Genomic DNA, 20,060 nt, shown 5'->3' with positions numbered 1-20,060 from the left:
AAATGGACACACGTCACAAAAAGAACGAATTTAACACCTGATGGCCGCCTCCTTATGAATGGAAAGAGATGCAATGTTATGTACGGCTTTGTTGTTTAGGATTGAGTATTGTATATGTACAAAAGAATCGAATCATTTAGAAGCGTGATCATGTGTTTCAGCACTTTACCTAGACGTTAGGGACTTTGAAAGTAAAATCGTCAATAACGATTATTTTCTATCCGAAAGGCCAGCGCAGGAAATTCATGAGAGCTTAGATTTCAGCCTATAGCTTTCCTCCTCTTAGCCACGCATCGCCCCACTGTAACTTAGGTTCAAATTTCCGATCCCTTATAATAATAATAGTAATAAAGGCACAAAATAAACAAACTCACTACGATCCCACTAAACAGCAGAAAACGCAACTGTTCGTAGTACTAAGGTGACAGCTGTGGTGAGCGGTACTGACGTTGGGATAGGCAAGGCTGCCGCTGCCATCAGGCTACACAAGTCCCTTCGGACTTGTTCGCTTTCCTTTCTGCCAGTGCCGCGTTGTGATGCTATACTAATGCTCACCTTCGCCTCTATACTTTCGACGGCTACGGATAGAGCAGCTAACTTCGAAGAAGGACGACTACGGTAGCGGCCGCGAACCCCATGGGGGCCTCCGGTCGTATCGCCTCAGGGTGCCTAACCTCATTTCCGCTCGTTCTAAGCTTCACTCCCGAGGTGCCTCTTCCACGCGCGCCCTGTCCGGCCTAGCTTGACTAAACAGAATGTTTGTTGAACCTGAAAAATATAATAAAAATTCCCCCTTTGTTAAGAAAAGAGAAACGAACGAAAAGGGGAGAAAATAAAGAGAGAATTGAAGCAAGCTTGTCTTCAAACATTCGGAAAGGGAGGGGCATTGGGGACAGGCTTGGAATTTTCCTTGGCGTTTCCCTCCAACTGTAAAGAGGCTGTAGCTGGGTAAGATGGTACCTCCGATATCCTATCGCGTCAGACGAGGATTCATAGCAGAACAGACAAGTATGTTATTATGAGTATGAGCTATTTCCGGTTGGATAATAGCAAGCTAGTTAGCAGCAGCTTAGAAAATGCTGTATAGATAGTACGATATCCCTGACAACTTCCATCTAGTTTGTATTGTTATTATATGCCTAAGCAGCATCTGAAAGGAACACATGAATGTTAACATATAACTTTGTAGAATTGCTTCCAATACTAAAACGTTTTCCCACCGAAGAAAACGTTCTAGATTAAGACATATATTCGAAAAATTAAGACTGCAGCTTGGAAAGGCATCGAAATCATTTCAAAAATGGTTTAATTAATGAGTTTAAATGTTGTGTTTTTTTTGTGTATTATGTTTTTAAAAAGCATTTCACTAACAGTTTTTAGAATTAAATAAACAACTCTTAATGTGTAGCCGAAATTTTTGGGATGTATTGATTAAAAGGACAAAATCGAAATTTCAAGAGCCGTGTCACACGCATAGACCTAATGCATTTTTGGATTAAACGTCTGTTCGCAAAATCGCTTATTGACTTTATCGAAAATATACTGATCGGTAGCAAGGCGTATGGACGTGTTTTGTCTGACAAATGGTTCCCTGGAAAGATGATTTCATCAAATTTTTATATATGGCGACAACGAGATAATACCATATGAGCATACTGAGTTCGCCGTATGGAACAGGCAAACTAAGCAGATCTGATATTGGCTGAGGTAGTGTAGATAGAGTCTCTGGGGGGAACACCTTTACGAAATCTCCCTAGAGTTGAAAGTAAGACTTCGAGATGTGGGTAAACATCTACGTATAGCATGACCAGTTGGCTGATGTTAGTACGGCGGTGTGTCAGTAGATAAATGATTTTATGTGGCGAAGACAATCGTCTAGCGTAACAAGGTTTTTTGAAGCGCTGGATTTCATCGATGAGGCTTGATATAAAAAAAAAAGGTAGAAAAGCTACAAATAAACATAATGATAAATCGGCTAGTGTAAACGAGTAACAACACAAAAAACCCGACTATCAATCCCTGAAGGAAATATCTCCGAAAGTTTCGCACTGCTCCACAAAAGCTCTGACGCAAAAGATTTCAATCATCTTCGACAGGCAATGGCTACTCATATTATAGAAGGCCAACATCAACGCATCGTGCAAACAAAATTTGCATCCGGCGGCATTTTAATAGAAGTCGCAAGCAAACAAAATCTATCTTTCACGAATTTTGAATTTTTAACCTTTGTTTTTTTTAAACGCATTATTTTTTTCCAAGCCGAAATCAGTTTAGATAAACCGAAATTTTAGTAAATTTAGACCTACTGATCTTGACGATCTCTAATAGGGTATAAGTGTGGGTGTATGGATGTCCCAACGGCGGGCAATTCATATAATATGAAAGTCATCAGCTGATCGACTTAATGCATTTTGTGAGAACAACTTTTCTGAGGCAAATACTTTTTCAGCGGTTCTAGGTCGATCATTCGTGATGGTTTTCTATGGAGGAACAACCTCCACAGCTAAAACAGTCACAAACACTTACATCCGTCTGACTGATATTTAGCAAATCCATCGCGATAACAACATTGCCAAAGTGAATACCTCAGAACGTGGTCGACCGTCTTAACTTTTGTTGAAGTGTTTAGATACACCGCCCCCTGACAAAATTTTTGGGTTTATTTTTTATTACCTTTTTGCAAATATATTGCATTAACAGAGCTGTCAATGAATGAAGTTACTACAGTATACTGTACCTTACCTTACCTTCAATAATTTCTACGTTTTCGAAAATACAGATATAGTGTCGCACCCGTGTTTATTAACAGTGAACTTGAGAGATATCGGTAAATCTCATGCACAAATAGAAAATATATAACATAAAACTGAATGACGCTCTGCTTTACAGTATAGAAGAAAAAAAGCGCTGCCTCGTGCACAATACCAGTATGCAGGTATGCCTTATTCATGAAACAACCTGCACATTCTACATGCACAGCTATTGTTTGCGATTTTATCGTGCACAGTGATGGTTGGTTTGCTATCAAAATTACTAGGTTTGAGTTAATATAACGATATTTATTTCCAGTAGAAATTGTGTTAGGGTTTTCAATATTGTATAGTCTACACACACTTTTTTTCTAGTTTTTTACACACACACACTTTTACAACTCATAATCTCAACGAAGGATTGCGAACTTTAAACGAATAGCTGAACCCTTTGCAATCACCTGCAGTAAATGGTCAATATATTATACCACTGCTCCATTGCTCTATGTTAGCCTACGACAGTTCAACATGACCACCGATGTATCCTGTGATGACAATGGATGTATAATGTATTACTTTTGAATAACGTTTGCTTCGTCCAAATCGTTAAACACGAATAGGACGATTTACTGGCAACAGTATAGTAATGTAAGATCTGCACGATAAAAAAATCACTAAGCGCAATATTTTGGATGATTTTCGAACACAAGATTGAATAAATGACGTCTTTTTAAGACGTACCCGATGCGAAACTCTGATTCTGCTGATATTAAAGCTTTTTGATATGTCGTGTGAGCACCGGACTGCACCTAAAGCGTCCACAATTTGATCACACCCCGAAGCAAATTCAATAGCTGAACAAATGACCTGACCGTGTACGTTGCTGAGGCAGCGCCTATATGATTGGACGGTTCACACAGGACCAAGACAGGAGGAAGCCAAATTGAAAAAAGGAAAAAAATAGGACGAGCATTTTGTTACTGCAGCTTGCATTTCGACTTCGCCCTCTACTGCTGTAGTTGATGGTAGTGCTCGCGTTGCGTTTTGTCGCTTGATGCCAGCAAATGTGTCCCGTATGTCAACCTATGCGTAGGTTAGGATCGGTGCTTGTATTAAAATGAACGAAGACAACAACCACATAGAAGAAGAAAAAGCGATGGCTGACGTTCGACACAGGGGTTTGAGTGCGTTGGGTTCTGAAAGGAGATCTGCAGGGTTAATGTAGAGCACAATGTTCTTTTACTATACATTGACCGCTTTTATAACTGCTTTTAATTTTATTAGTTTCCCTGGCAGCAAATAATGTGGCTAGAAACATTGACCGAACTGTCATATGCATCATGAATTTTAGTTTTCTTAATAACATTTGTTACAATGTTTCATGTACGCCGCACGGCACGTCAACGACAAGATAACACAGTTGCAAAGGGCTAAACAGAAAAAAAGCGGACTGAGGCAGAGGCACTACTTCGTCGGGGGGTGACGTAAAGGATAGGACGCTAAGGGACGTACAAGCTCTCACGGTAAAACAAACATTTCTAAGCGCATACGTTCGTCTCTTTGAGCCGTAGCTTAACAGGAAATTTTTACACAGCTTATTAGTGCTTCATTGTTTATTTGCACGCATCCATTGTGTAATACACTACACTGTCATAACGTAATAACAACCCTCTCTTAAAAAGCAGTAGTCATATATGCGTATATACACAAAAATATATTAAAATTTTTTGAACATTATATCCTTAGTGTAAGTTTATTGTCTATTGTGACTTACCAAGCCATGAGATTAAATGCTTCTATCGGTAAATATAACTAGAGCTTTACAACACTGTCATTCATGAGATGTTTGCAAAAAAGCCAAACAGCATCGCGTTCCTTATGTGGACTAAGACGGCTAAGAGATTCGTGGTCAATTTTGGTCAATTTGATAAGCTGTGCCTCTTATTCCTGAGTTTCTATGATGATACTCATACTTTGTTGGCTGGGTTTCGATGAGTGAATTTTGCAAATTATTATGACAGAATGATCGGTGACAGCCGATGCCCTTCAACGAGTTAGTCTACCATTCCCATTATTAACTAGGTTAGTCGTGCAAAAGGAATAATACCCAATATCTGGGCTCAAGAACCTCTTACTTGGAAATAGTTACGCGGAAGCGTTCGTATAATGTGTATGGACGGACAATCTGTAAACCCTCATACCAGCACAGGTGTGCGAAACGCGACGTGGTGATACTTGGGGCAGAAGCCATCATTGCGTACGTTTGTCTGTTCTTGCATTGCGGTCAAGCGGCTACCCTTGCGGATCTACCGTTCAGGGCTTTGGCTCGTACTGTGTGGCTGTCCGAACGGTGAACAAGGTATTCAAACGTTTCAACTAGAAACCGTACGAATGTGGATCGTTACGGATAATTCATAAATAGACAAGGACTATTAACTCTGTTAAGACGAGTACTCGAGCCAAGGCCAGCTCGCTCACATGATCCACCTGGAGACGTCATATTTTGGTGCGTAACACAGATCTGCATATATATATTTGCTATTTTTATTTTTTTCATTGACGAAAACGTTTCGCAACGAAACGTTTTAGATTTTGCCGTTGACAAATGTGCTCTCTTAGCAGTGATTGGACGACCATATCAAGTCAAAGCTTTCGCTTCAGATTTCAAGACGACGAAGAAATTTGTTAGCTAAGTCATATTTTGGTCTGTTTGTTTCTATTAGTTATTGTTTTGAAAGTATAATAATATATATTACGTTTAAAATAAATAGACTTTAAAATTTATACTCGGGAAAAAATAATACCAGCCAAATAATACTAGCTAAAGGGTTCCATAGATATGTCCTTGCCTGATCTGGCCTGCGGCAGTCGTTCGAAATGTGGTGTCTTCGTCATGTGTTCGTGGTGGTAGGCTACGTAATCATCGAAGCCTAGGGCACGCAAAGCTAGTAATGCGGCTGGTTCTCTGACAGGCGCTCTCCTCTTGAGTTTGAGTACCGAGCCCCAGCAATAGAAGGTGTGACGTCCCTCGGCTGAAGAACGCACACACTCCGTTGACTCCAGCGGAGGCAATAGCACCCGCGGCCCGAGCCAGCTATTGTATCGTCTTGTTCTGTCACCGTTGCCATAGGCAGGCAGTCCACAGTGGATGGGGCACCCGTGGCGATAATATGGGGCAACGGCAGAAACTGTCCGCGGCACAACATGAAAGTTGCGGCTAATAAGATTACATCGAAGAGAAGAGGGCTGGCCGTTACATATCGCGCCTGGTTTCGGCCTACTACAGCGTCACTGTCCCATTAACTCCTAGCTGATTTCTGCTTACACGCTCCGCATTTCTGCATGTGCTATAACAGTAAGGATCGCAGTTGTTCGCCGATGACGAAAAGCAGATTTTCGTCTCCAATTTTGTACACTCGTCTCATGCACGCTATTTACGTGTATGTGAGAGTAAAATTGCGCGGATGCAATCGTCTACTGGGACTAGTGGCATCAGCTGCCAGTGAAAGAAGAACCGTAAGCTCCTATCGGCTGAGATCGAACGTATACGGCGTACTAGTTTAGCTAGTTAAGCAAGCGGAATACTCGCAGGTCTCCTCGCCATCACTACGCGGCTATCTCGTTCACAACTTCAGTTGGGCGCGTTAGTGCACGCTATGCACGAAGACATATATGGTGTATATAGATGGGAACCGTACACATTCATGTGTATTTCGCCGTTAAAGCATCGATGAACACGGTGTCACCTGGAGCAGTGCGCCTTCAATTCCTCTCAGTCCACCAGGCGCTTTCCTTCTGCAAGTCGGCGGGAATTAGCTTGGTGGCAAAGGAGAACATCGTGATATTGGTTGGAACTGTGAACAGCCTTACGTCTCAGACCGAGTTCCACCTACGGCAGCGATATGTACGTCCAAGGCTTCTGTCTTCGTACCGGCCGTTTGCAGAGCGGATTTCGAAAACCTCGTCGATGCCATCAGTGAGCCCAGAAGCGTAAATATTGGACATTGTGTAAACCGCAAATATGCAGTCAAATTTTTAACTCAATCACTAGAGTGGCTCTTGTCGTTTTCCCACGTTATGTGATCTTGGCAGGCACTGGAAAAGCAGAACTGCTGGTGGAGATTTCTTAAGCCACTGCTCAATGACAGGTGCGTCTCATGCATATATTAAATCAGACACTCTAGATGCTTCTCAGATCAACATTCGATATTGGCTTTGAGTGATGCTTTAAGTCAAACACTGCATTATTTCAAAGTTTTTCGACCACATAGTTGCATCTTTTTAATTTCGTATTACGTACGGTTCCGACGATAGCGTGATGTTTGCTTGCTACAGTTCAGAGGCAATTGGTGGTACGGACGTGGACACATTTTGTTTGGTACCGGGGTCTAATAGAATGCTAAGAGGCAATATCGGAAGTAAAACACAAAGCATACAACTAGACTTCTCTTGGTATAACTGTTGACTCATCTGAATTTGCCCGAAGTACTTCGATATAATGCTTGATGTGAGCTCCAAATAACCTTTCAAAATGGCTCGACAGGACCCGTGTGAAATGTTTTCTTCTGTGAACCCTTTGCGGGAGATCTCGCGATTCTCGAGAAGGAGCTGTTCTGCTATTTAAGCGTTTCCCTCCGTACTCGCTGTGAGAAATCGCTCCGAATAAGGGTTATTTTCAAGTCTATCGAGCATCAGTCTCCACACCGGCTCATAGCTTGGTTCTCCATCAACACTACTTGTGACCACTTAATTTCGTTTTCCATGGAGAACACACACGCTCTTGAATACTCTGGAAAATTAACTAACGAAAATTAAGTCATTCATTTTAAAACGCCTGTAAGCTGCAGAGCACATGTTCAGAAGTCTGAAATTTCGTTTATGGATAGTAGATAGGCGGGCAGGCACGGCGCGATGAATGTCGTAGATCGGCCTCAAGTCGGGAAGAGCTGGACAGTTTACAGGTATTTTTGACCAAGTTGTACCTCAAGCTGTACCTACTTAAAGTACCGGAGATCCAGTTTTTACAGTCATGCAGCTCAGTGTGATGCAAAACTAGCCAAATTGTGAACGGTCGACGGTACTAAGCCTTGATCTGAACTGTCGAAGTGATAAAGATCCAGCACAATGCGGTTAAGCAAGAAAAAAATTCATTGCTCCGTAACCGAACGTGAATCATGAACGATGCAATCTTATTTGAACACAAGCCACGTGTCTCCGTCCTGGCACATTACGTTTTTTCGGAATTTTTTATAGCCGAGGTCAACCGATAATCTGTCACTAAAATTTTGTTCAATTCTCCAGCAAGGTATTTTCAGGTTACGACTCGTAGAGCAAGGCCCACTGCACCGCCAACTCCCTGAGAGTTTCAGCGAATAAAAATGCACAATGTAGTGATTTTATCAGAGAAAACTTTTCGCCAGGAAGAAGACACACTGCAAGGGTTCCCTGGCTCATAAAATCAAGGAAAACGGTAGTTACTCTTTGCTGTTCAAGACGACATCGTTTCCTGCAATTCTCTCACGACACAAGTGTTCTAACTAAAATATATATGTATATATGCAATTCACGTAGCTGTACGTAAAAAAAATACAAGAAATCTGCAGTCGACGTAAAAATAAACAATGTGTAACACTCGTACGTTTCCAAATATCTGTATTCAATATCGTATAGCTGCACGCCGCCGCTTTTTTTGTTTGACCAAATTTGTTCCTGCATGGGACATAGTCAGTTCGGTCTCAAGAACAGACTCATACAGCACGTCCTTTTGGCCTCGATAAAAGATTACATAGTGGAGTCTGGCATTCCCAGATTTGTAGAAAACCGTTGCGTGAAGTCTGCTTTCATTGAGTGCCGAATTTAAGGACAAAGATATGGAAGGTAGGCCCTGGCTTCACTATACCTTCCTACCATTAGAGCTGTGATGCCGACGGAAATCATTGTGTACGGTAAAATTGTTCCTTCAAGACGTACTTTCCATCCGTGAGTATACGTAAGCAGAAGCAATCATACGGGAAAAATGTTTGAAAGATTATAATGTTTTGTGGTACTATTAAATTATGATGACAGTTTTCATAGCCGATACTCCCGCAAGGTATTATTAGATAAAACTGGACAATCAACGTGACATAATTTTAAACAGATTTCTACCCATAGTGCAAACCATTAGCGAATTTCAGTGGCGTAAAAGTACTGTGTTTTTCAACTACTGGAGCATCCCAGGGGCAATGCTGAAAGGGCTTCATGATGCAAGCATAAGATACAATTGGCTCGTTGGATTTTCTCGTAGCACATACTAAACACTATAATCAGAGGCGGTATGGTTTCCTTGCCTTTATGGCCTAAACATCAGCCGTTGAGCGAGCCGAAATCTCAGCGACTTTATGCTGTTCCATCTATGCCAGGCCATTCTCTCACCGAGGCTTGCTGCTACTATGCCAGTCAGTCGCCAGTGAACATAATAGTAGCTCGGTATTTATCACGGCATTTAACGCTCTTCATTTCTGCCCCCAGCTCGTTGAGAGCGCAAAGGATCTGTATCTTTCGAAAAGCGCCATTTTTCGAATTAACCTTAATCGAGTTAATTGTAGGTGTACAGTGAATACTAGACATCTACAGAGTCGGCAATGTCAGTACAATACACAGCATGTATCCTAATAGAACAAAGTAATCACGGTGAAAGGTTAGCTAGAACAATTTTTGCTGACTGAGAACGACTCGATTGGTACCAGAAGCGGGCTGGTCCCCAGCGGTTGATGGTACTTCCTTTGACTGCAGAAACAGCCCACCACCGAGTACCATTTGGACAGACGTTGCTTATCCTTATGCTTTAGGCACATACTCGTTTTTGATTAGAGTAACTCTCACTGAAGAAAGAGCTTCCTGTTTAACCTGATGTATGTATTAGTGTATGATACGATTTCCGTGTGCGGAAGATGCTTAGAAACGAACCAGAGGGTTAAGATGTAGAGCTTAATTGCACGAAACACGTACCATGAACCCTGTATGCATACCACTGTGTATCTACTCACAAACGGAGAGTCAAATATATAATCTAAAGCAAAACTATAGTAGTTTGACCTGGCCAGAAATATTGGGCGGCTACTGGCGGGTAACTAACCTTTTCGAAAAGCAGACTGTCACTTGCTTTCATGCTAAGCAAAAAGCCAAGATTAGCTCTCCCATATTTGCTTTGACGAAACTATTTTCTGTTAGCATTTGCGTCCTTTGGCTGAATATAAAATAAGCATAACATTAAGAAACAGTAATTTTAGTTTAATTTACCAATTTATTATAGTATATAGTATCAATCAGCCGACTGAACAATAAATAGGCGGACTTTTACTAGACACCTTGATAGAAGCTTGCTCTATGTAGTTACGTATGGCTAAGCTATTTTTCCCTGTTAATCAATAAGCGATGAAACAAAGCTTTTCTCAATGTTTATAATATAGACTAAAAAAAAAAAACGGACGAGCACCCATTGGTTAAAATAACCGCAATACTATTTTATACGAAATCTAACAATATACCACGGATAGCGAAAATAATGTTCCGTTAGTTGACCTCACCACTGTCTTTCGAGTTTTACGTCTAGTCTCGCTGTTAGGCATTCCATCAAACCGCCGGCTCCGACAGCTAAATCTACTAGTCTGTCTGTGCCCGGGTTCGAATCCAGACCACAACGTATCCCTAGGATTAGCATCCGTATTTGCATACCTTACTGGTTGGTTAGGTGTTCATTTTAGTCGTGTAGTAAATGTCAATGGCTGGGCTTAGAATCGTCGATCCCTTTTTATCCGTAGTTATTTTCTAAGCCAAAAGTTTAGCTGTTCAAGCCACCGCAAAGCGAAAATTATGCACATCTTTTTCCCTTGGGGTGGCATCTATGGAATACTAACATCTCGATTTGTTGGTTACTTGTTAATTAAACGGAGAGGTTCAATAAGCAAATTGAACGACTAGGGAACAGGCAAACACAGTAGTAATTGCACGATGTGACTAGTCTTAGCAACCTAGATGGCGCTTCCCGATGTTCTTAGCATTTTGTGCCTAGTTGGGTTCCAGTTAATATATCTGCTAGTCTTGTATATGATGGTCATCATTTGTTTTTTCTTTTGTTTAATGTCGCCCAAATTTCTACCTAGGAGCAACAGAAATTGCACGGTTTTTAGGTTAATTTTAGTGTGACTATCGTAACCCCCGCTGATAGAGAATAAGTGTAATTCCAACAACTTCCGCCTGGAGTATTGGCGATAGGAAATGCTTTTCTGTCCCAGCGCTGACGAAGATATGAAGCTTTGAAAGGCTAGCCTCAGAGCGAATTCAGCAACGATGATTACGTTCGGTTGGATAAAGGATACGTTTAGAAATGGACTTCCCCCAAAGACAATCCATCATCGGGCGAGATGGGAAAACGAATGGGTTCTCTACCTAGTTCTTTGTTCACTCGACGGGGCAAAGCGGCGCGTCCAGTGCGTTGCTGACTTTGCTGCATAAAATGAGAATGGGACTTCACAGTAAAAGATGACTCGAGCTAGGCCGAGAGTCCTCCCACTCCACTTAATATCGAGAGAAATAAACAAGATAAAAGGACCAGCACCATCAGAAGCAGCAAAAACAGCAGCTGTAGCGGATGAGCGAACTCATTGTTGTTAGCGGATTTACCACCCAGGCTTTCCAACCATAGGATTCGCCGGTGTCGCCAGGCCAGCGGGAAGTTGACGAGACAAAAGCAGGCTACAGCTTCACCGCTTTCGGACAACAAGACAGGGGGAACGGAGATTTTGAGCTAGCTACCGCACAGGTCTGAGATGTACAGCGATAGCAAAACCATAGTAGGAACAATTGAGGTATAGCCAAGATTATATAGATATATATATAAGCACATCCTATGCGGAAGGTCAGGATGTTTTAGCGAGAAAAGCTCTCGCTTTATTACAAGAGGCGAGAAGATATATTACATACCGAATTAGAAATTGAGAGAGAGTTGAGGAACATCTATTAGAGTACGATGTCCTTGTAAGAGGAGCGTATTTGTGTAACGTCAACGATTTGTTTAATACGTTACGTAATACTTGCAAGAAAGGAATACTTGTAGCATAGTTTGATCCACCGAACATATATGTGCACTATTCATTACTTGTCAAGTTGGATATGTGAACAAACATGCGCATGCCATTGTTTCAAGCAAAGCTTATTTTCTATTATCCCAACTACCCGTATAAGTAAGCCTCGAATGTTCTAGTCTCAACAAAGCTCGACCTTTTTGATTCAAAGAAATTCTATAACTGTATATTACTTTAGTTCTATTGAACGCAATGAAGATTACATATAATTTTGACACCGTGTACGCCTACAAAATGCAAATATAGGTGTAGACTTTTGGCTAAGAGCAAATGCTATATTAATATAATAATTAAATACAATATTAAAAGCTAACCGTCTGAAACAATATATATATAAGCACATAAGTAGCCCTGGTCTGTGCTGGACGTAAAACTTTTTGGACAATCGGAAGCGCGCATTTTCCCTCTAGGCGTAGCCACAATAAAAAAATGGTGGTTTGGCCTAATAAAATGTCATTCATTTTACATACAGACTGCGTACAAAAAGGATGATGCGTACCTGTGGCACCGACTAAGGTATCATAGAAGAAGTGTGATTCACACTAGAACGAACAGGACAGAAACAACATTACCCTGACACAACTGATTTCACACCGAGAAATCTTCGTTCGAAATCATAAAAACCAACAGATCCGATTGCAGTAACTCCGAACTGAGCTATTGCATTTAAGTGGAGGGTCAAAGGCGACGCAAAATAATGTTTACTAGGAAAAAAGATATTCGTTTCGTTACCGTTTGCAGCGTTTTACCAGAGTATCATAAATCACTGACTTGAAAATAAACAAATAAATAAAGCCCACAGAGTAACAGCTGACTCGTCTTTTTAGCTCTCAACGTTGTCAATGTATATTACGCCATTGACTGTATATGACAAATTTTACTGCAATGTCGGAGGTTTGAAGTGTTCTTGTTGTGAGAAACGCTCTGAAGCTTTCCAATGTTCGACTCCTTGTCTTGGTTTATTTTTTAGCGACAATCCTTCCATGCATGATCTACGGGCCCCATAAATCTTGAATATATTTCAAGTGGAGTTGCCTCATCCAACAAAAAAGAGCATCAAAAGAAGAAAATTCTATACATTTTCCGAACGAGCGAGAGCTTCTGACATTTCGCTCTCCGTTTATCTTCGTCTGAATGAACTGAGTAGTTCTGACACAGCCTCCTTCAAAAAGGTTTTTCGGTAATACACACCCATGAATCACAGCTGAAGAACCACAACACCGTCAAGAAAGATAAATGTTAATAATACTCTCATTCCGTACGAGGAACGATTGTTAAATTTGCGACATAATCCAAATCGTTGTCTTTAAAAATGTAAACAATCCTTGAGAAATACAAGAATGACTTGAATTATAATGGCAGGATTATATATAAGCTCGTTTGGATATTTTAATCATATATACAATACGTATAGATCTTGGTTATGATTGCGTTGTTTGAGCATCGATTGTTTTGCGTTACATAGTATAGCCCCCCACTGAATTTACTTAATAACGGAGGGCGCTTCATTAAGTTATGAATTACTCAAGCCTTCCATCGGCCTGCACGAAAAGACGGCAAATATGATTCCTTTCTTTAATAGATGACTGAATGCGTCCTCGTCGTGATTTCACGTCCCGCGCTTGTGCAGAGATACATTGTTGTGGAAGAAGTTAGGCGTCGTCTGTGAAGTAAAGAGTATCGATTGGTTTCTCTGAAGAGAACCTTTTGTACCTTTTACATTTGATGAATTTTCCCTTTGATAAATTTTAGTTCCTTCAAGATAAAAACCTTTCAGGTACAACTGTAGAGTAGGTTAAAAGGCTGATCGTATCCTAGAGAGCGTCCTAAAATACACTTGTTTAAAAGCATTGCCCACGTGATTGAGGGAGTTTCGGTAGATACATCGCACAGCTGCTACCTGAGAAGAGTAATAAGGTTAAAATGATAATCTAGTTCTAAGTATTTGAGGATTTCAACCCAACGACCTAATATCAATGGTAAACATTTTTTTCATATTAGGGTTCTGGAAAAAGTAACCTTATACGTGCGCCTTGATTCTAATACATATTTAATAGGTATCAGTATGTAAATGTCGTTTAGATGTTAGCCAATTAAGAATTAGGTTCGCTTTGTTTTGGTCTAAATGTAGATATTCACACATATATGTATATATGTGTGTGTGTATATATATATATATATATATTAGTATGCAGCCACTTTGATTTAAGGTAACTTTTGATAATATCAGGAAGAAGATGGTCAACGTTCTTAATGGACTCAAGCAAATTTAATTTTTCCTAACTCGACTCCGGACTCCGATACTCTGGTTACGTAGGCCGACATTTTTATCAAGTCAATTTTATTTTCTGAAATTCTGCGAAAGCAGTGGCATAACCGTAAAGGTCTTTCCGTGCGTTCTTGTAGTTACACAGACAAAATTGCTTTTTTTATTGGACTACAATAAACATAAATCATACAGAATTACGATTTAATTATGCCATAAACCGTCGTTTCGCGATAATGTATATCAGCTCACTGATAAAAGCCTAGCAATGCTTTTTTCTAGCACTATCAGTCATCAAAAGTGTATGGGATACTGTGTGAGCTGCTTTGAAACATGGCGATTCCTGTTCTTGTCGCAGCCGGTCAAAGCGACATGGCGAATTTACCATCGTAGGTGCTCACTGAAGCAACACAATAATTAAAAAAGTTTAGTTTACCTATGCCTTCACTGAGAATCTAACAAGTCAAGTGCCATCTTGCTATTTAGAGTACTTGCCCGTATTGTGTCAGAAGCAATAATGCACCTTTTGGTAGAAGGGCCTATCATCCATCTTATGCATACAAATGACATCTGCACTGTGATTGTCCTGACCTGGCAAAGAGAACGAGGGACTAAAGAATACTCTCGAGGACTGTAGATCGTCATGGCAGGCTACTACCCTTTTTACATATTTTTTAGGCGCACGCTTAGTTCTACTGTTATGATATAACGTTGTCTAATGAAGCTAGTACCGAAGAGTCCCCTGGCAGCACTTCATTCGATATAGCTAGGCTTACAGTGCTCCCAAGTTATCATATAATCTCATTTAGTTCTGAATCATGTTGTCTGAAGTAGATAGGGTTCTGCATAGGTCTACCAAGTAGGTTATCGATCTGCAGTGTAGCGTCACCCACCTTGAGTGTATCCAGACTGAGGAATATGATGGCTGAAAACTACACTAATTATCAAATTCGAATTTGGTGCTTCACTAGTTTGCCGGCTGATTACCGATTTGTGATCCAGCCAGAACGCTGTCAATAGTTCTCTGATCACCCGGAAACCTAACCGGGTATCTCTATATAAGTGCCTATATACCGACTTGTACGCATCTGTGAGAGATACTTTCGCTCACGATTTGAATGATTATCTCAAATCGGCCCTACATTTTTTTTATTCAGCAAGTTCTACGAAAAAGCGCAGTTAAATATTGGTTTCAAAGAACGGGTGCTCGTGAGACTTATATGAAAATTAAATGTGTTTGCGCATGTACTCATTTTGACCCCGTTTATCGTTTCTAATACCTATTGGTTTCGATTCCACGCAGATTTAGTTCCCTTTTGTCTTTGCGTGACCTGAGTATATCTTTTTCGATAGGTAGACTGAAAGCCAACTACAAGCTTGAATGGACAACTACTCTACGTAGCATTTAAATTGACGTATTCCATATAGACAAGAAGAACATGTGCTGGGCCAAACGCTAGTACACATTATACAATACCGCGCACTGGGAAGATCATCCCTTTTCTCTCCCTTCCTATAATGGTCCATAATTTGGGCCCAGCTTTCGCCTTACAGAATGGATTTAATTTTAGATTCCCTTTCCTTTGCTGATTCCCCGCCTGACTCTACGGCTAAACTGGTGACTGTCTGTAACTGATCGCGCCGGCGCTCGTCCGCTTTCTCGGTCGGTCGGTCGGTCGGTCGGTCGGTCGTCTATGTTCAAGCCAATTCGACCCGAGTCAGTATGACTCTTCTATTGAAAACCAATATTTCGTTTCTTTCTTTGCTTTGTCTCGCAGCCGTCCTCTCTGCTCTCTTCCCAGCCCTTTGCTCATATTCTCGCGATGTCACTTGCCTTGCGCTGGCACCAAAGAGTGCCATCTCTCGAACCAACACTTCTTTATTGAGTTTTTTTCGTCTACATCTCATCACTGCTTTCCCAAATGTTTTTTCTTGGGTTTCACAGCGTTGTCAGCACGAAACAGTCCCGCTTGCATCTAGGCCAACCGAGCAGTCCAGTTAGGGCAGCTTGTCTTGTCCGAAGGTTTAGCGGAGTCAGACCGTTATTTGACTGGCGAGCAGTCGGTACGTTCTCTACACAAATCCGCCCGTCCTTTGACTCTCCCCTTTAAAACGTCGTCCCTCCAGCCCTTTTGTTGTTTTGTTCCAGATTTGCTTATCTTCCTCTTATTCATTTCAGTCAGCATCGAGCAAAAGGAAACTAGGTAGGTGCTTTACGTCCATCTTCACCTGAATAAACTGAACAATTGTAACACAGCCTTCTTCAAAAAGGTCGTTTCTCACAATTAAATTACTATAACACTGTTCTCATTGAGAATCAGAAAAATTGAAATAACTCCTCAACAAAACTACGTCTTGAATACTGATATTTATGGAAAATTTTAGCTGTTTGGGCATACATTTGATCCTAACGTGCAGCTAATACGAAAGTAATGGGTGCGAACTGAGATGGAATTTGCTGCCAGAGTTAATGAGTCAAAAGAACAATCGATTCCGTGGCTCATTGTATAGAATATAGATATTCTATATTCTATACAATCTATACTTGTTCTATAGATAAAACAGATATAGATATATATTTTATGAAGAGAATATCCTTCAGTTGCGTTATTCAATACTACCGCTACTGGCCTGTAATTTAAATTAAACTCCTAACCAGGTATTGTCTGGAACCATGACACCACGAAATCATCGAAACCATTTTGTTTGTTACTCATTGGAGATATAAGTATTTCTCTCAAAAAAGGCTTCCGACTTTGGTAGAACTTGGATTCGTTGTCGTCTATAAGTACCAATATCTGGCATCGGAAAGCCTGATAGCACGTTTTTTTGACCAACAATGACGACGGGTCTTAGCTCGTTTTAGTATTTGATAACCACTTGGCTTCGTTAAGAGTCTTCATATGATTTGGGTATCCTTTCCCGGCTTTAAGTATGTTTCGTAACCGGCCTTATTTTTTCTTTCTCTTGCACAAATAACATGGACTGCCCGTCTAGTCATATCGAATACCTTTTCATTTTGCCAACTGGACGGGAGACACATTCTTACTCGTGTTTAATTGTTTTCACTGAAAATGAAGCCTTCGTAGATTTGCCTCGAACGACGAGGCCTACTCGACAAATCAGTATCGGCACAAATCCCAAGCTCCTTCTGGCTATATCAAAGTTTCACACAAGAAAAACTATGCAACTTGATTGTATTTGTTAGAGGTCAAAGACCTAACCAAAGCTGGATGAACATTGGCAACATAAAATGTTTATTACTTGACCACACAGATTACATACCTGTATCGCTAGAATGATACCTTTTCTAGCCTATAATAAATTGGCATCTTCCGCCAGTTGTGATTTAGGTCTAGTCAAGGACGTCCTAAAGATATGCCAGCAGCTTATTTGCTTGGCCTGGTGAGTGTAACGCAAATAAATAGTATTTTAAAATAAACACGCCCCGATTTGCACCCGATGCACTTCAGCATTAACACTTGTTTCATGGTGCCCGTCTTCTTGCATAGGGTGTTTTATAAGGCTACATTCTGCAATAGACCTACCCTGTAGTCTGGCTAATATTATATTCACTCAATAGAAATATTTTTGGTCCCCAGAGAGGTTTTTATTTATAAGAGAGATACGCGTTGCAAGGTACAACTATAGGCAATCATAATTTGTAATTTAAACTTTGCGAATTTGGATTGCTGCAGTGTTCGTATAAATTTTTACAGACCTGATGCTAAATGTCTTCTTGCTACGAACGAAGATCATGAAGAATAGTTTGAAATTTATGTATGAGAAGCAAAATTTTGTTTTTTTTTTTTAAATACAAGCATGTAGTGGCCGGCGATCTAAAACGGCTCGTATTGAATAATATTTTTATTGAATAATTATAATAATGTAATTCTCTAAGATACGGGTTTAAAATTGCCTAACATTATATCTAAGTTTACAGTCTTGCAAGTGCTACCGACAGATACTTCAAGCGAAATTTTCGTTAAGAAAATTAATAACTCTAAAGTCTAGACTGCGTATTTTTAAAGTTATCTGCTATCAAAAAGCGTATTTTATTAGAAGCCTCAACTTTCCTATACGATATTGTTGAACAGAACTGGACTGAAAGTTCTTTTTTAAGAATGATCGACACACAGCTGATAGTTAAGTTCCACCTATCTTACGCTGTACGGTTGTCATTTGCTAATACTCCATTGGCGCAAGTAACACACAACGTTCAGAGTAGGGTTTTGGTTAGAATCATTCGACTGTAAGCTTATGCGGTTCCATCTATGCGTAGCTTATACGCCTTGTACGTAACTTTATGTACGAAAACATGATTACAGAGTTTACTGCGTTTCAGGTCATTGAGCTCGGGTCATATCTAGATGTTGAATTCAAAAAAGCCGCCGCGTTTTGTAATGCTGATCGAGTGCTTAAAGGCCTATTTTCCAATTCCTTTCGTGCACTTTAAAGCATATGTTCCTAAATCGATAAATTTACAATTTTTGAATTTGTATGAAGTGTACGATAAGTACGGTTTGAAGCGAGGACTCGTCAGGATGATGGTAGAAGGAAACTGCGCGTGCCACGATAGCTTAGTGGGTAACGTGTTTGCCTAGGTGGTTTAGGCTCAAACCTGGCCATAGCCAGACTCAGTTTCGTCCTGCTGACGGAATGCCTAACGACGACACCGGACGTGAAACTCAAAACAAAAAGAAGAGAACTGCGCATAGGATGCGTCAACTGCCGGCTTTTACCGAAATAGCAAGGCAAAGGGCTGAAAAAGTCCCATTAACACAGGTGAAAGCTATGATTGCTATGGTTACCATTCGGTTTACATAAGGAGAATTTTTATATTACTAACAACTTGCACTTCTATGGTCAGTAGCTTGTTTGCCTTGACCAACATGGACAATAACTGTCACAAAGTGTTTTTGTGGCGTGTTACCTTATACACACACTATAAGGGCTGCTGAATTTCAGATGTTGCAGAAACTTTTACTTATTAGTAGTAGCGAAAAGAATATATTTCTTTATTAGGTACATATACATACTATCTACTATAGTCTTGTCTATTAATATTCGGGTCCAGTATGCAAATTGTGAAATCGGACGCAATCATCTTAGCTTATTGGTAAAAAAAAAACTGTTTCAGCGTCGTTGTTTTTATAAATTACAGTGGTAAAGAGGGCCCGACCTTGAATTTGTCATATGGTGGCAAATATCTAGTTAATTGTATGCTGCAAGCCAAACAAAATAAGCTTATTGTTGATATACTGATACTTACACATACTTCATCTTGCCTTTAATTGAAACATTGTCTAACATGTGTCGTAGTTTCAGAACCTTAAAACCGTACCTTATTCCGCAAATGAGCTTAGAGCTTGCTGGCGACAGATACCCCACCGCGAGATTAGTATAGCTAGTTACATGTACCGCCTAGATCTAAGTCTGCTAGGATATCTTTATTAGGACAAGCTTCCTTTTCCTTTCCGCGTTGACTATGTTGATTTTAGAGATATGGGCCTTGAAACAAAAAATGCTTGGCTGACACTACCGCCAGACCCCTTAGAAAGATAGTCTACAAAGCTTGTTTAGGACGAGGATTACTCATCCTAGCCATTACGACATTACTGCGATTATCACTGCTATCACCAGTGAATTTGTTGTTATTACACATAGTTCGAGCAGGTTTGATATTTAGTATATAATAATTCCTATTACAACCGTAGTCGTCATGCATAAATAACGGTATATCTGAAAATTTGATGATGTTTTTTGTGGAGCGAATCCGTAAGAATGAAAAAAAGGAAACAGTTATCCGTTTATATTTAACATGGGGGGGCGCGCGAGCTATCTCAAAATTTGTCTATTTCCGTCATGTGCAAACCCAGTTCGCTCGCTTTCGAGTCCAGCTATTTATTCATGCATATA

General features: G+C 40.4%; 1 protein-coding gene and 1 long non-coding RNA gene across 7 annotated transcripts in view; one reads left to right on the top strand and one right to left on the bottom strand.

Moving 5' to 3' along the window:
- The window catches only part of LOC111252715 (uncharacterized), a 95,929-nt gene that overhangs the window by 12,681 nt on the left and 63,188 nt on the right, over positions 1–20,060 (bottom strand). For 4 of the 6 annotated variants that reach the window (XR_015327703.1, XR_015327701.1, XR_015327700.1 and 1 more), the window contains exon 2: positions 556–768. The exons of 1 other annotated variant lie outside the window; for it this stretch is intronic. The gene's annotated coding sequence lies outside the window, so the exon portion shown is untranslated. Of the gene's footprint in view, positions 1–555; positions 769–5,599; positions 5,727–20,060 lie in introns of those variants that run through there. One more of the 6 variants, XR_015327702.1, reaches the window with a different exon arrangement.
- The window catches only part of LOC111252642 (uncharacterized), a 124,406-nt gene that overhangs the window by 82,132 nt on the left and 22,214 nt on the right, over positions 1–20,060 (top strand). The gene's annotated exons all lie outside the window — the stretch shown is intronic.

The sequence above is a fragment of the Varroa destructor genome, unplaced genomic scaffold, assembly GCF_002443255.2.
Source record: "Varroa destructor unplaced genomic scaffold, Vdes_3.0 BEIS01000001.1, whole genome shotgun sequence".
Lineage (NCBI taxonomy): Eukaryota > Metazoa > Arthropoda > Arachnida > Mesostigmata > Varroidae > Varroa > Varroa destructor.
This window is presented reverse-complemented; position numbering and strand designations above follow the sequence as displayed.